We start from the raw sequence: 12,146 nt of genomic DNA, 5'->3' as shown, positions 1-12,146 counted from the left end.
TGCACTTTCAAGGGAAAATTCACCCAATGTATTTTAGGAGCTGCTGTAGGGTTACAACAAATGCAGGTGTTACAAAGGTGCAGCAATCTCAATGCTTATTTAAGCATAGATGTTGGTATCTGTGGTCAGATGAATCCCACCCATGAGGACTTACAGGTGTGGCAGGGTGGCTGCAAAAGCACATGGGCAAAGCCTGAGACTCCAGACCCCAGGCTGCATATTTAATACCACCAGAATCAGAGGATGCAGGGAAAGTTGTCTTCAGACTGACTCATGGTGGTGAAAACCTTTAAAAAGTCCATAGAGTGATCTCAGGCAAATAAATTTCATTACAGTAACAAAGGCAAAAGTGAGGGAAGCAGCTGAACTACTGAATCCATGCCCCAAATTTCAGCCGGTGTCAGTGGCAACAGCATTTCACCCTGTTTCATGTGGTGGTGCTTACTCCGTGGAAAAGAAACAAAGAATTAATCAAAAAGGTGAGGTTTGCAAGTCTCCGATAATCCTTGAAAGGGCAAAGGCACAGAACCTAATGGTATTTAAAGTCCTAAATTTAAAACAATTTAAAGACCATCATCAGTTTGCACTGACAGCTGGGGCACCTGGGGTGAGACTGCCAGATTTCGTAAAGAGTTAAGAAGCAAATAAAGAAATTTCATAATGATATTTAAGATGAACCTCCCCTTGAGTCTCATATGCTGATTGGTAGGAGTTTTGAGAGACTCCAGTTTTACACATAACATCTCTAAGATGCAATGTTTGCCATCTTCATGTAGCCAAAAGTCTCCTTTGGGATCATAATCCATGATCTTGATTCAGTTTTTCTCTTATTTTCCCTGGCTCAAACCTCAGACCTCTGGGGTAGTGTACAAAGTTCATGTTTGCACTTTCTCATCCAAGCTGTGTCCCTATCTCTGTATATTTCTTTACTGACCGTTTTTTAATCTCTTCCCTACACCTTCCAAAGCCTATCCCATCTGACCATACTTCATCATTTAGTGTGTAGAGTTGATTCCTAGACTTAACTGTGTCTCAGCCTCCGATACCTCTCAGTGTCATTTGCCACTGAATACTTAATAGTTTTTCAAGCAAGTGCATAATGAGCAGAACCAATATTGTGCCAGTTTTGTGCCTTTTAATTAATCTACAGCAACCTGTTGTCTTTTGTACTACTACAAAGATTTTAAACTGTTAGGACGAGTTCAGTGCTTTCATCTATGTTTGTGCAACAATTTTCACTCCAGGGCTTAACCGATGACTAGAGCTTCTAGCCATTAAAGAAAAATAAAAATGCTGGTAAGCTGTACTAAACACAATTCTATCTTCAGGAATATTTTTAGATTTGCAGATTACTGAGTGGGATCTGTATTCAGTCTTTGATGAGAACTGAACCAAATTCTTTCTCAGTCCAGCTTGAAATACAGAAATAAAGTTCCTGTTCTGCCCTTCTCTGTGATCTCCAAGAGAAAGGAGTTCAAACATGGGATCTGGCCCATTTTATGCCTTCTGAAGATCCTTCCACTGGAATGAGAATAGCAATGCAGAATGAAGCAGAGCACAGGAACATTATTTTAATCCCCAAACTGAAAGTTTGTGTTAGCTGCAGAGAGCTTGGCCCTTACCTGGGTTTCTGAAGTGAGAGACTGACCCTGGAGAAATGGAAACAAACAAACAAACAAACAGAAACCATAAAATACTTAGAAGAACAGGATTTTGTCTGTGAAGTGTTTTGCAGCTAAGCTGAGTGTATACAATTGTGTACATCTATTTTTCCCCCTGCAGTATTGACTTTGAAGGCGATGAAAGCATTTTGTGTTCCACTGATCAATGCCTCCTGATTATATCGACTTGCTGTGCACGAGCTCTGGTCCTCCTTTTATTTCTATCTTTTTAGCCACAAACTCTTTATTAATTTTCCAGTTATGTGTAGTAGTCTGGGTACTGGGAGAGGAGATATAAATATGCAAAACCTTCTGTTCATAACGCTGGGAATGAAAACAGTTCCAGCCCTGCAATTTCCCTGGGTGGTGCACGGCGTGAGTTAGAAGCTGAAGAATTACAGCCCCGTGCAGGTTTCTGAAGGGCATATCTGACTGCCCACTTAGTCTATTAATAGATGTGTCCCATTTGCAGCGCACTAAACAGAAAATGCCCTATTTGCTGTTGATACTCTGCGTCAAAAAGGATCCAGGCAGTTCTGCTGTCGTTTATTTGAGTATAAATCTGGAGTATAAATCTCAGAGGTGCACAGTGATGCTCTGCTCTGTTCAATTTATCCCAGTTTGGCACCAGGGCAAAAGCAATCTCTTGTTGCTGTTTCCTATGACATTTTGTTGGTAATGTTTTCTTCCACTGCAGGAAAGGGAGGTTGATTTACTCAAGGAAGAATCACTGTTTATGCTGAAGCAAACTGCTAAGAGGCTTTTTCAGAGCCAGGTTTATCAGCTGGGTTTTACAGATAGCCAGTCCTGAGCCCCAGCTGGCCCTCCTGCTCTGGCAGCAGGCACCCTGTCAGCAGGCCTGCCTGTATCCAGGAGCGTCAGGGTGCCCTGTAAAGGTACAAACAGCAAAGTGAAATTGGCAGGACGGGCATTATTCAGGTTTTCCTTTACTCCGTGTATCCCAGAGCTGCACAGCCCCAGCTAACAAAGAATCCAACCTAACATGAGCGCAGAGGAAGACGAGCAGGAGCTCCATGACTAAAGTCTCATGTCTTCAATCAGATCAGAGACAGCCATAATAAATAACATCAGATAATTGCCTGGTGCAGGTTATGGTGCTTATGATAAGAACATATGAGAGGCTGAAGAGGAGGGATGGTAGTTGATCCAGACCGAGGCTGCACTCGTGGAGTATATTCACTGCAGGGTACCATCACACACATGTGGTCCTAATATACAGCATGTTCTGGTCATATATTTTATGGGGACTACAGCTTATGTCACATGGGTGAATCTTTCCTTTTCTTCTATTTTACCCATTTTCCCATTTTTTTTCCTTCTTTCTCTCTCCTCTATATACATAGCCCCCTTTCCTACATCCTTATGCTCTCTCCCCTCCCAGAAACAACACCCAGAGTCTGCTGAGTACAGCTTTCCCCCGTTGACACATCATTTCCTCTGGGGACAATTGTGCCACCACCAAGAGGCAATCCTTTGGGAAGGAACCCCGTGATTCAGTAACTCTCACCCAGGTTTGCACAGCCAATGCTCTGCACAAGCTCTACTCTGTGCCAGGGTGGGGGGCACAGTGCCAAAACGACACCTGGAAAATACCAACCATCACAGCATTTATCCACTGCTTGCTTGCGTGGGTCAGTGTTCATTAGATTTAACCCAAAACTCATTTTATTTCATTACTCAGCTGCTTTGACCAGGGATGGCACGGTGCCAGTGCCCCTGTTTTCTGAAATGGCAATGAACCGTGACCTGTGGCCAAGGGTTGTTTGTGCGCCTCACACCGAGCAGCACTGTTGCTCTCCAATATTAAAATAATTAGAGGTTTCTGCTTTCATTTTGCTGGTTTCGTGCAACACTTCTTTCTGGTTTTGGCTGAGAGGCATTTCTCAGCCTCACGCTTTGTCACTGGGGTTTGTCCCAGTCTGTGCTCGGCGTGCAGGTGAATTTGGGGCTAAAAGCAGGACCCACTGGAAATGCCTCTAGTTACCTGGAAGAAGGGGAGACACAATACTTCTGCTGCTGATTTGTCTCCTTTCTTCCTAACTTGACCTTTCTCCCAGGAAACCTTCAATAATGATGAGCAAACATTGGGAATGTACCACAGAAATGTGTGTTTTGTTAAAAACTGCTGATTGGGCTTGAAAGAGCTGTTTGACACTGTCGGGATGGCAGGTGCCTGCAGCCCAGGGTGGTGTTTCTGGTCAAACAGAGAAACCCTTTCCTGGCCAGGGAGATCTTAAAAGAAAACCCTGGTGTGAGGCACCTGGAGAGCAGAGACTAGAGCAGAGAGGAGGGCAGCAGCCCGTTGGGTGTTTTGTTACTCTGAGAGGGACTGTCCTGCCTTTCAGTGTCCCCTTTTGGTTTGGTGCCAAAAAAATAAAGAATAGTAATAAAAAAAAAAAAAAAAAAATCAATATGAGTTGTGCTGGCATAGCTGTGATGTTTCAAACAGAAGTGAGGTCAGGTTTCTAGCCAGAATTACTGCTTGCCAGCATATCTGCTTACTGCTTCAGCTGTATTGGGAACATAGGTATATGTGGAAAAATTGGGTAAGCCTTTGGAAATGCAGCTCCTTCAGCTCCTGAAATTTGTCAGATTTCTCCAGCTGGTGCTGGCTGGTTGGAGAGGGGACAGTGCATCCCCTCTGACCCAAAGTTGCTCGTGTGGGCTCAAGGTGGGGCAGGAGGATATTTTACACCTCCACATTGTCACCTGTAGCAGAAGGACCCAAGGCAATTACAGCAATATTTCCCAAAGTGGGAAGTGTGTTTGGGCATTTCTTAGCACTGCCTGGGTTTCTGAAAGCGATTCACTGCTTGCATAGACAGGAACATTACAGACTTTTCCCCCCAAAAGAAGAAACCTCCACCTTCAAATCAGTTATACTTTGCTGCTCTTGTGCCTACTGGAAGGCCGCTTCAGGGATTTTTAGGGGGAAGGGTGTTGAGGAAGGTGAACTATAAGCACTTTTTTTGTTGTTTAAAATTAGGTACCGAAAGTAGACACAATTATAGGTGCCTTCTGAAAATGTGTGGCCTGTCTGTCTCCACTTACCCATATCGCTTTGCATCCTCAGGGACATATCATCTCCATCCCCAAAAGCCACCTGGGCATCAGGGCAGCCTTTTCTAGGTGGCCCCACTGGAGCAGGGGTTTGAACCAGATGACTCCAGAGGCTCTGTGATTGTGTGGTTCAGGGAGGGGCTGTGATATGCCCGAGAGGGATGACAGCAGAGCGTTGTGTGGCTCAGGAGCTGCCCTTTGTGCCAAGCACTGTGGTCACGTTAGCAGGGGTGGCACTGTGCTGCCATGGGTTTTGGAACACAGTCCCCGTAGCAAAGCTGGCTCTACCACAGCCACTATGAAGAAGACTTCAAAAAGCTGGACTTAAAGGAGAACAAAGTGTCTGGCATACACTGCTTTTGTTCCTGAGTGGTGTCACCCGTTGCTTACATTGGGTGTGGGCCCGAGTTGAGCTGAGGGCAGGATGTGCGATGACGGCAGGTCTGCGGAGGCTGGGGAAGGATCCTGGGAAGCGCTGAGAGGGAAGACATTGGGTGGAGACGGGATCATAAAAGAGCTCGGTGAGAGATGAACACACACACATTTAGAAAATAAAAACCTGGAGGGCCTTCTCCGGCAGGCACAGCTCGCCTCGTGCTCCCCCCGGCTTTTGTGCCCGCAGCTCACCCAGCCAAGAGGTGCACACACTGTGTCCATGAGGGAGCTTGGTGTGACCCCAGGACAAAATTCAGACCTGGAAAGCTGAGGCAGAGCATGGCAGACAGCTGGCACAGCTTTTAAAATCTGTTTTCAACCTCCTTATGATGCTTGCATTATTGCATATGGCTGTTACAAGACAGGGATGCACCTCCCTGTGACCTGCCTCTTCCTTGCAAGAATTGCTTTTTGAAAGAGGCTGGGATCCTTTTAAGAGTTGTTTAATACTTTTATAGCAGCTCATATCTGGTGATAGCTTCACTCATCATCCTCCCACTATAAGTTCACCAAAAAATGTATCTGATGTTGTCCCAAGCCTCTTCACCAACTGGCATTAAATGCACTGGTTGCCTTTCCCTGGGAAAAAGCAAATGGGAATACCACCTGGATTCACACGGCAGTCAGAGGAAGCCATTTTAGTGACATTTAGCTAAGGGTTTGGTGGTTGCTGGCCTCATCTGGTGCATGGTGAATCATGTCCTGAACACCTTCATGCTCTGAAGGAAAGATAGTATATCTCACATCAGCACATCTCACCCCAGAGCTCCCCGTGCCTTTGTACCCAAATGTGAAAGGTTCCAGGTTCAGGCTGGAGACATTGTGATTTTTTGTTTTGCTTTGTTTTGTTTTTCTGTTCTCCTCTATCCATCCATCTGTCCAGTCAGGCGTTAGATAAAGAACTGCAGAGCATCTTATCACAGCAGGGAGCTAATTGGGACAGCCTCCCCATCCACCCAAGAGAGGTGAGGGATTCACCGCGCACATGGGAGGAGGAGAAGCGGCCACCCAGTGCCCACCCATCTCCTTCCTGCTCAGCAGCCAACTGACAGCGACCCAGTACCACTGGTAATGACGTTTCCAAACACGTAAAGTTGCACATTGAGCAGGTCAGCTTTTATTCATTGGTTAAGTATTTTCAGTCCTCCTGGCTGCAGAGAATATCTTGAAAACCCTATCTGCTCAAAAATCAGAGACCAAATAAGGAGAAATAGCATTTACTATATTCTCTGAAAAAAACACAAAACCAACCAACCTAACAAAACAACAAACACCTTTTATTTTTGAGAGCCTGACTTATGATTCCCAAAGAGCCCAGAATGGCGATATTGTCCTTTTTGGCTAACAGCACATTTTATAAGCAGGAGCTGCCAAAAACACGTGTGCGGTAAGTCACCACATGCACTGCCTTTCCCTGGGTTTGTGCTTCTTTCCTTGCCCTTTGTCTGGTTTATCTGGCTGGTAAGATTAGGAGCACTGCAGGGCAGGGAGGGTCCCTGTCTGTGTATTTGCACTGTGCCTTGCCACTTGTAAAGGAAGCAAGTAATCACCACCCTTGCTGCTTTCATGTCTACTTGCACAATAGAAATAATTAATAGTAATAGTAGTGCTTTGCCTATCTGCGGCTCCTTTCATCTGAAGACCTTAAAGTGCTTGACAAGCATTAGCTAAATTAGCTTCCAAATACCTGGAGAGGGAGTCAGATATAATGATCCCCACTTTGTAGATGAGCACACATGGAGAAGCGAGGGCTAACTGAGTGCTTACAGTTAGTCAGCTGAACCCATGCTTCCTCCACAGGGGGAGGTTGCTCAGCACTTCTGAGGCTCAGGCTGTTTTCTCAGGCACCCAAATGTGGGGTTTGCTGTCTGCTCTTTATTTCCGAAGCACACCGCCTGCGGACCTGCGCCATCTGCCCCAAGTCCTGCGGGAGCTGGAGGAGGCGTTTTGGGCACTGTGATTCACGAGGATGCCCAGTCGAACTCCTGACCTGGCTGGGGAGAGGAAGAAGCTCTGCTCACGCCATGTCACATCAGTGGGAACAGGCACAGAAGTGTCTCCGTCTGAGTTGTTCCTGGTTTCAGAAGCAGAAGTGGACTCCAGTGCAGAATTGCTCCAAGCAGCCTGGGGCAGCCAGCTTGGTCTCAGAGGTGGTATGGCCACAACTGCAAAGGCACGTTTGCCTTTCACTTCATAACACTTTCAGAGAGAGATCTGCAACAAAGCTGCCAGATTTGCTCCATCCTGTGTGCATGGTGAGGGCTTACCAGGCTGTCTCCCTGCCATGGGGTGCACAATCCCTTGCTTGCAAAGGAAGATGCCAAGAGCCCCTACCCAACACCAAGGTCTTAATCCGTGGTCGTCTTGTCTCCCACATGTCTCACTCATACCAAGTGTGCCTTGCACTTCCTGGGATCACCCCCAGCAGCAGAAAGGAAAGACTGAGTAAGAGCTGGGCAGAGGCCAGGAGAAATCCTCAGAAGGGTCTATGTAAGATTTAGTACTAGCTTTGGGTGCCAAAACATTGGTAAATGGGAGACCACAGAAAGCTCTTCAGGGGGATCTCTCAAGTGCTGTTGGGTTACCAAGGGGAAAAATTGGGTTGGTGGAAGGGAGAGGTTTTTGCTTTGTTTTGTTTTTCTATAGTCTGTGCCTTATCTTTTTTAGTACCAGGACTGAGAAGTTTTCACTCCATCTAATGGCACTCTGTTGTAACAGAGGCTTCTTTTAATAGAGAGCAACAGAGCCACTGAAGAGCAGCAGGTCTGGTCTTTATTGCAAAGCCTCGTAGACACAAATGAAAAACTTTACAAGTGCTGGCAGTCACCTGCAGATCCCATAAATCACAGCATCTCCCTGTGGGCAACCATCCAGGGCTCCACAAGGTCATGACATTTTTCCCTGCTTGCTCCTTTTCAGGTGGAGGAACTGGGCAGAAGAAGTCATCGGGACAACAGGTGATTTCTGTTGGCTCGTCCACCACAAGTAACACCCCACCATAAAATCAGCAGACCCCAAACGAACTGTCACAAGCCTGCTGGGATTTTGGATGTTTATTCCACTCTAGGGGATGGCTTGCCTGACTGAGGTGAGTCTGCAGCAGGGAAACTACTTGTGAAGATGCACTGGCATCACTTCTTTTTTTTTTTTTTTTTTTTTTTTTTTTTTTTCCCTGCTGCAATGCTCGATACTTTCCTCTGCTATCTGCTTGAAAAAATCCTGGTTAGTTTTCCAGCCCTGGTGTTTCTCGCCACAACTCCCCTATTTACCCAGGGAGAAAATGGGGCAATGACCTCATAGGAGGAAAACAAAAGGGACACATTCCCTCCAGAGCAAGTAAGTAGGTCAGTGCCATGGGGCGGGCTGGAAGAGGAGCCCACGATGCCTGGGGGGTGGCTGGAGGAGGCTGGGCAAGCAGCAGAGCTGCTCGGGGCAGAGACCAGGCTCTTGGTGCTGGGGATCCTGCAAGCAGGCAGCAAAGGTGGGTGTGAAAGGGTTTCACAAACCAAACGGGTCACAGCATCACTCCCGTGAAGAGGGAAAGTCAAATGAGAACCTTATCTCCATCACATTCAAGCAAACAGGGACGGCAGTGGGGCAGGAGGGCAGCTGCTCCCAGTGCTGGACTGGGAGCCAGGAGACCGGGCTGTCTTCCTGCATGAGCACCTGGAAGTTACCTAACCTTCCTCTTTCCTCATTTGTATAATAGGGTTAATAAACACGCTGTGCCCCACGGTGGTGACGTAAAGTTAAGCTCTTTCATGTTTGTTGGGTGCTACAATGGGCATCACCATAAAAAACCATAAATAATGTGCCTTGAAGTTCTGTTGAGGTATTAGCCTTGTTTTAGCAGTGCAGATGTTACATGAGCTACCCACACACAAAAGCTTCTCCTAATTAGGATCCAAACTTCCTTTTTTTTTTTTAGCCTTTTGTTAATGGCTTTTGAAGCTGAACACATTTCACTTGCCCAGCCTATTTGGCAATTTATTATAATCTCTTCAAACTAGCAGCGCCTTTCAGTACACTCTTAATTCTCATTATTGCATCCCTTTCCAATCTTCACCTTTAAGTGTCCTTTTGTCCTACGTACAATCAGTTTCTCCAAAGTCTAAACTCAGCTTTGGTATTTCCCTGCATCCTCCGTGTGGCAGATACGGGCTCTGGCTCAAACACACAATGGAAAAGAAAACAGCTGTGGTTTGTTCTGACCTAACTGGAGCCCTCTTTTCAATTTCATGCAGTTGTGGTTTAACCCGGCAGGCAGCTGCACACCACACAGCCATTCCCTCACCCCCCAGTGCTGGGGGAATGGGGGGGAGAGTTGTGAAGAAAACTGCAAGAACTTTTGGGCTGGGATAAGGGCAGTTTAATAAGTGTTATCAGCATTATTCTCATCCTCAATCCAAAACACGGCACCGTAACAGCTACTAGGAAGGAATTTAACTCTATCCCAGCCAAAACCAGGACACATGCCTTGGCCCAAGATTTGTCTGCAATTGTAACTGTAGTCCAATGTAATGGTCTCCGGACAAATGTTGTGGTAAATGCCCAGGTGTGACCCTGAGCGGAGCCCAAATTAGTGGATGGCAACAGTGGGGACCCATTTGGGCTCTGACGTAGAACCTGGACAGCTAGCTGGCTTCAGTCTCCATCCTGCCAAGGGATTTTGTCACCTTGGGAGAGTCACCACAGGCACAGCTCCAGGTTTGGTGGCAATACCAGCTGGGGGTAGTCCTACCTGGTCCACCTGCACCTGTCCACATGAGTAATTCCCCAACCAGGCGTGCAGAGCAGACACAAAAGTGCCATAGCAGGCAGGCCAGGAATGGGTGTCTAGGAATGGGAACTGTACTGCTATCAAGAAGGAGCAGAGGGAACCAGGGAGTTAATCTGCTTGAACATCAACTCATCATCTGCTCAATGGAGAATGCAAGTTGGTTTTCAGTAGCAGGTGGTCTGAATAAAAGTGCTTACCTCTGAACTCATGTCAGCTAACTTAAATGAACTAAGGTCTACTCAATGCAGAAGATCAGCACATCCAAAATTTCTTGACCTTGGTGGACATTGACCTAATGTTCATCATGATGTTCACTTAGTTATTCCAGCTAATTTATTAATGTTGGGTGGCACAAATCTGGGCTTTAGTGGATTACAATCATTCCTGATGTACTTAAAAGAAAGCTCCATTAGTGACGTCTCCGGGCTCATTCATAAACTGATACTCCTGATATTCACTCTTCAGACCTATGAATATTGCTTGAATATTATAATGAGTTACAAAACTTTGAAACTCAGCCACGCACTAATTTTAGCCTTCAGAGGGACAGAAAGTATTGGGGAAACCAGTGTCCAACCTTGTTGCGGAAAGGATTCTGAACAAAGGGACAAACTTCATCCCATTACCTCACTGCCGGAGGGGAACTTCCCAGAAATTTTCCTGATGCAAGGGCAAAACAGCTATTCTTTCATCTTTTTCTGAGTCACGTCCACAGCACCTCTCCGGAATGTAAATGTGCCTGGTTTTAATGATGTGACAAGGTAATTAAGTGTTAATATGTGGATGCAAAGGGTATACAAGGTGCCAGATCTAGTAAATGCTGAAGCCAAGCTAAGGCGTTTACCAGACTTACAACACGTTTCTGATACAGGGTGCTAATGTCTGGAAATTGTTCCTGTTACAGAAATGAAATTTCCAGTAAAAGTCAAATAAATCGATTTTGTATTTGGCTTTTGAATATTTTTTTCTTCTAGCAAGCAAGCAGCCAGGAGTTGATCCCAGGCGCATGAAGAGCAATAGAAAAACTAGGACATAGCACTAAGAGTATTTATGACTATAGTGCTGGCAGGTGCCAGCTCAGAATTAGACATTTCCCCTATTCCCCATTAGCTCGATGAAGTTTGGATTATATGAGTCCACATATACAGACTTACGTTAAACATATAACAGAATTCTTCAGTTACAAAAAAAGCAAAATGACAGAAGGTTATACGAAAATTGTCTGGATGAATTTTGCCCCATCCCTGGTCTTTAAGTATATGTAATGCAATGCAAATCTCTGATTTAAGCAATTGAACTGTACACAAACTCATTCAAAGTGCATGCTATTCTCTAAACAAACACGTCCTATTCAAATGCAAAAGCCTATCTATATTGTGGCAATAAAATTTCACATAACAGGCTCCCGGTTCTGTAAACTCAGGTGCTTGAGAAGCAGCTCACAGTTTGCTGGGCTCAGGACAACTACTGGGGGTGAAGGAGACATTCGCTGCAGGAGGCTGCAGGGTCACAGGCCCTGTGCAAAAACCACATAGGGACCATGTTAACTTGTTAACCAAGTGTCACCTTGGCCTTCTCCCAGCTTCACAGCCCACCAGCCGGCCCATTGGTCCCACCACATTTACACGTTTGACAGCTGTGCCACCAGCTGGAAAGCCTCTGCCTCTCCTGTAGTCATTGTCTTTTCTTTTGCTTTCTAATTATGCTTTTTAGAATCACGGTGCTATTACTTGGCACCATTTGGGTAACTGAGTGACACAACAAAGCAGTGGAAAATGATTTTTTTAAGTACGGGTATTTTGAAAGATCGGACGTAGATTGATGTGAGATGCCAAGAGGTTGGGCAGCATGGATTTGCAGCAGAAGAACGAAGGGAAGAGCAAAATCTTCAAGGTTAACATGAAGATGGCGGGTGACATTCTTCAGGATCTCTGTTTGTACAGCATCTGTATCGTTATGTCCCTCCTCACCCTTCTCATTGTTCATCAGTCCACTGACGTGGGGCAATGAATGTCAGCACGTATTAGACAGCAGCTTACAGCTGAGGGTCTCTTGCTTTTACAGCTAAGATGACCAATTGCAATTGTCTATGCTTACCCATGTACACTGGGCTGCCAGTACTCACAGCTAAAGAATCTGAATGTTTCTTTAGTCAGATACTCCTTGTTTCTGCGTGCCCTGTGTCTGCC

This window comes from Anas platyrhynchos, chromosome 1, assembly GCF_047663525.1.
Source record: "Anas platyrhynchos isolate ZD024472 breed Pekin duck chromosome 1, IASCAAS_PekinDuck_T2T, whole genome shotgun sequence".
In the NCBI taxonomy this organism is placed as follows: domain Eukaryota; kingdom Metazoa; phylum Chordata; class Aves; order Anseriformes; family Anatidae; genus Anas; species Anas platyrhynchos.
This window is presented reverse-complemented; position numbering follows the sequence as displayed.